This window comes from Arachis duranensis, chromosome 6 (genome assembly GCF_000817695.3).
Source record: "Arachis duranensis cultivar V14167 chromosome 6, aradu.V14167.gnm2.J7QH, whole genome shotgun sequence".
In the NCBI taxonomy this organism is placed as follows: Eukaryota; Viridiplantae; Streptophyta; class Magnoliopsida; order Fabales; family Fabaceae; genus Arachis; species Arachis duranensis.
Window position 1 is genome coordinate 55,443,945 of NC_029777.3, and position 5,728 is coordinate 55,449,672.

Here is a 5,728-nt window from a genome sequence, read left to right on the forward strand (position 1 = left end):
GTGAGCATAGTTTTCACTGCGAGGATGGGAAGTAGCCACTGACAATGGTGACACCCTACATAGAGCTTGCCATGGAAGGAACCTGCGTGTGAGAAGAGGATTTCAAGGAAGAGTTGAAGTCAGAGGACAAAGCATCTCCAAAACTCCAACATATTCCCCAGTACTGAAAATCAAAGTAACATTGTTCCCTCTTTTATTTTTATAATCAAATCCAGTAATTTCACTTTTAATCCAAACAATCCTATTGACATCCTAACTAAGATTAATAAAATAAATATTGATTGCTTCAAACCAATAATCTCTGTGGATTCGACCCTTACTCACGTAAGGTATTACTTGGACGACCCAGTACACTTGCTGGTCAGTTGAACGGAATTGTGCAAGTAATCAGTTAGTTAAATTAGTTCTCCTTGGCACATGCCAAGGAGCCATTAATTAAGAATCACAATTTCGTCCACCACAGTTCTGCTGAACTAAGGTGACCAGTTGAGGCTTCAACTCAATGTTGTTTGCCCCAATGGCAGGAATGGAGATGCTGCGCCCATAAAAGTCAGGATTGGGTGCAGTATAAGATCCTAAGACCTTTCTTGCATCACCCCCATTGTCTGGATTAGCTGCCATTGTTATTTCCTCATCTTCTTGTTCTAGGTCTTCTGTTAGGTTCCTTACGGATCTGCTACCTTGAGCTTGTTGCAGACGCCTTCTTAGAGTACTTTCAGGTTCAGGATCCGGATCAAAGAGATGTTCTTTATCCCTACTTTTGTTCATAAACAAGAAGAAAGAAACCAAGAAGAGAAGAAGAAAGGATTCTCTATGTCAGAGTATAGAGATCCTTTGTTAGAAAGGTAGATGAAGAAAAGAAAATAAGATTTCTTTTATTTAAAAAGAAGAAGTTTTCGAAAATAGAAAGGGGACGAAAAGAGAAGTTTTTGAAATTAAAGAGAGAGAAAGGAGTAGAAGAATTTCGAAAAAGATGAGAGAGAGAATAAGATTAAGAATTTTTGGAAATAGAGGAGAGAGAGAGGTTAGAAGATTTTGAAAAAGAGGAAAGAGAATTAAGAATTAAAGAGATACCAATTTTTTTAAAATTAAAATCAAACAAATAATTACTTAAAATGATTTGAATTAGAATAAAAGATTTTTATTTTGAAATTTTTTTGAATTTAAAAGGAAAGAGTTAATCAAAGGTTTGAAAAATCAAATTTGAAACCAAAAAGTCAACAAGATAAGATAAGATTTTAAAAATTAAAGAGAGAAGATTTGATTTTAAAAAGTTTTGAAATTAAAAAGAGAAAGTTAAGAAAAGATTTTGAAAATTGAATTTTAGAAAAAATCCAGAGAGAGAAAGGATAAGATAAGATAAGATTTTTTTTATTTTTAAAGATTTTGAAATTAAAATTCAAAAGAAATAGAAACTAACTGAATACTAAGCTTTCAAAATTTGAAATTAAAGGAAAGATAAGATGAGAATTTGAAAATCAAACAAAAGATAAGATAAAGGTAGAAAACACAATCTATAAAAGCAAGATTACAAATCAAGACACCAAACTTAAAATTTTGAATTTGATTTTTGAAAACTTTTCGAAAAATATTTTAGAAATTAAAGACACAATTTTCGAAAAAAATTTAAAAATTAAAACACCAAATGACACCAAACATAAAAATTTTGAAATCAAGCACACTAATTTTCGAAAATCTTGAAGGAAAAACACCAAAAGACACCAAACTTAAAAATTTTGAGATCAAACAAGAAAAATAGCAAGAACAATTTGAATACCAAGAAAGAATAACAGGAACAATTTTTTTTAAGACTCAACAAAAGAAATGAAAACTAAAGGGACACCAAACTTAAAAATTGACACAAGACTTAAACAAAAGAGAAAGATAAAAATATTTTTGAAATTTTTCTTTGAAAATTTTTAGAGAAAGAAAACAGTAGATAGTACCTGATCTAAGGAGCAAGACCACCGTTAGTTTCTCAATCACAAATAATACCTGGCAACAGCGCCAAAAGCTTGGTGTAGGAAGTTCGAATTCACCACAACTGAACAGGCAAGTGCATCGGGTCGTGCAAGTAATACCTCAGGTGAGTGAGGGTCGAATCCCACGAGGATTGCCAGATTAAGCAGCTGTGGTTATCTTGCAAATCTTAGTCAGGCGAACAAAAGGATGGTTGTTGTTTGTTGTAGGCACATAAACAAGCAATTCCAAAAGAACGTAAATACAGTAATTAGCAGTAGTTAAAGCTTCGGAGATGCTTCTTCTTCTGAATTAACACGTCATACTCTCTAGTTCAACAATGAATGATTCCTTCAATGATAAGGTTGTATGTGATTAAGCCATGGGTCATGGTCATTAATATCCTCAAGTCTAGACCAAACATCCGAATGGACTAGATCAATCTAGGAGAGGGTGAAGCGTGTGCAAGTAAATCTCTTTGTTGATCCTACTCAAAACGCCACAGACAAGGTCGGATCTTCCAGATCAGAGACTGCTGCTCTTATGGTTCTAGCCCTTAGAGCCACAGGAACCTCAATTGTCCCTGACTAACGAGGTAATATATCACATACCCCATTAATCGACATAATTCTGTTGGAACCCGTGATGCATCCTCAAGCTGTAGTTCAACACTATCTGGGTCAGGACTCGTAAGAACTCATGTAGAATCGAGATTCATAGGGATGAAGAATGACAATGCATCATAGAAGAGAATCAAACATTGATTGAAATAGAAAAGTACTTGTATTAATTCATAAGAACCAGTAGAGCTCCTAACCTTAACCTAGGAGGTTTAGTTGTTCATACTGTACAGTGAATAAACTGAAATATTCAAAAGTGGTAAAAGAGATGGAGAAGATCTAAAAGCTCTTTAAACAATGGTGATCTTGCCTTATTTATAGTAATGAATAGACTTAAAGAGAAACTGATAATAATTAGAAATTACAATAATGAAATGACCAAACCTAAAGGTGCGAAAATCCACTTATGGGCCCATTTGGTGAGTGTTTGGGTTGAGCTTGGCTTCTAACTTGAAGGAGTGGGCATTGAGCACCCTCTAGGGAGTGTCCATGCTGCTTCCTTGCTCTCCTTGGGGCATTGAACACTAGGTTTGGGTATTCAACGTTGGCCTTCATCCTCTTGGGGCGTTGAAAGCCCCACAGGGGCTAGTTTGGGCATTCAACACTCATTTTTGGTCTTCATTTCCAAAGTAAAGTATAGACCATTATATATTGCTGGAAAACTCTAAAAGTTAGCTTTCTGACACTATTGAGAACGCGTCATTTAGATCTTTATAGCTCCAAAAATACTTGTTTGAATACATGGAGGTCAGGATCTAACAACATCTGTTGTCCTTTCTTTGCCTCTAAATCAGACTTTTCCAAAACTTGCTAGGATAACCCAAAAATCACCTAAAAACATAAGAAATACATAAAAGCTCAAAGTAGAATCCAAAAAGTGAATTTTTCATAAAAACCTGCTAAAACATAATAAAATAGATTGAAAATACTAAGAAAATAATATCAAAAAGCGTACAAAATATCCGCTCATCAGAACACCAAACTTAACCTGTTGCTTGTCTTCAAGCAACCAAAAACAAGTAGGACTAAAAAGAAAAGAGAGAGATACAAAAAGTCTTAAATTTTTTCAATGAAGCCTTATTCCAATTGATGAGCGGGGCTTATAGCTCTTTATTTCTGAACCGTTTTGGCATCTCATTTTCCTTTGGAGTTTAGACATATTAACATCCCTTGGAACTAGAATCCGGATGATATTATTAATTCTCTTAGTTTAGCTTTTCTTGATTCTTGAACATAACTTATCTTGGTGCTTCGCACCTTTTTTAGCCTAGTCGTGACTCTAAGTATTTTGTTTTCCCGTATTACCACCGGATATATAAATGCCACAGACACTTGACTTGGGGAACCCTTTGGATTCAACTTTAGCTTTGTTTAAAGTCCCAGACAATGGTGTCCAGAGTTCTTAAGCGTACTCTTTTTGCTTTAGATCACGACTTTAACTGCTCAGTCTCAAGCTTTTCACTTGACACCTTCACACCACAAGCATTTAATTAGGGGAAGCAGCTCATTTGAACTTTTCAGGCCGAATATCGACCCTCCTAACTATTGATGCTCAAAGCCTTGGATCCTTACTCTTTTGATTTTCTTTTATCAGCATTCTTTTTCTCTTTTTTATTTTTATTTTTCTTTTTCTTTTTCTTTTTCTTTTTCTTGCTTCAAGAATTAGTATTTTTAATCTTTTAGAGAGTTAATAATATTTCTCTAAATCCTTTGTTCTTGCAAGAGTCAATATTCTCAATCCCAATATCAATTATACACAGTTTAGTCATACATTCAGAAATAAATGCAATGCCACCACATCAAGACAAATGGAGTAATGATGGTGTTTTTAAGGAAAAAATGAATTTCCAACACACAAATCCAACCGGTAAGTGTACCGGGTCGCATCAAGTAGTAATAACTCACAAGAGTGAGGTCGATCCCACAGGGATTGATGGATCAAGCAACTTTAGTGGGTGATTAGTTTAGTCAAGCTAACATTTAAGTGAATTGTGTGAAGTTGATCAACAGAAAGTAAATTGCAAGGAATTTAAAAGATGCAGAAAATAAAATTGCAGGAAACTTAAAGAACAAGAAAGTAAAAGAGCTGAAACTTAAATTGCACGAAATGTAAATTGCATGAAAAGTAACGGGGCTGGGGTGCTGTAAATTAAAATTCAACAAGAAAATGTAAAGAGCATTCAAGCAGAGAGCTAGAATATGAAATGGGATAGCAGATTTCAAATAGAAAAGTAAAAATGCTTGAAGAATTAAAAATATAATGCGATGCTTAATTTGCAGCAATTTAAAAGAATGTTGAAGATCTCAGGGAATCAATGAGACTAGAAAACAAGTCTAGATCTTAATCCCTTCCTTGATTCAACAGAAAACAAGTTTGCAGAAGAAAGAAGAAATGAAGCAGCAAATGAAAACTCAAATTCAACTATCAATTCTCTGAAATTATGCAGAAGAACAACCAAGAAAACAGAATTCCTTCACTTCTCAATCCGAGATTCAGATTTAATAAGGAAAATTAAAAGAGAGAGAGTGGTGCGCGAAATTGTGAACAATACTTTTCACAACTCTCATAATCCCCAGTCATGAACCCCAAAAAACTTGGTGTTCAATACCATGGCATTAACACAACTTCGCACAACTAACCAGCAAGTGCACTGGGTCGTCCAAGTAATAAACCTTACGCGAGTAAGGGTCGATCCCACGGAGATTGTTAGTATGAAGCATGCTATAGTCATCTTGTAAATCTTAGTCAGGCAAACTCAAATGGATATGGTGATGAACGAAATAAACATAAAGATAAAGATAGAGGTACTTATGTAATTCATTGGTAGGAGCTTCAGATAAGCGCATGAAGGTGCCTTCCCTTCCGTCTCTCTGCTTTCCTACTGTCTTCATCCAATCCTTCTTACTCCCTTCCATGGCAAGCTTATGTAGGGTTTCACCGTTGTCAGCGGCTACCTCCCATCCTTTCAGTGAAAATGTTCCTATGCTCTGTCACAGCATGGCTAATCATCTGTCGGTTCTCGGTCAGGCCGAAATAGAATCCAGCGATTCTTTTACGTCTGTCACTAACGCCCCGCCTGCTAGGAGTTTGAAGCACGTCACAGTCATTCAATCATTGAATCCTACTCAGAATACCACAGACAAGGTTA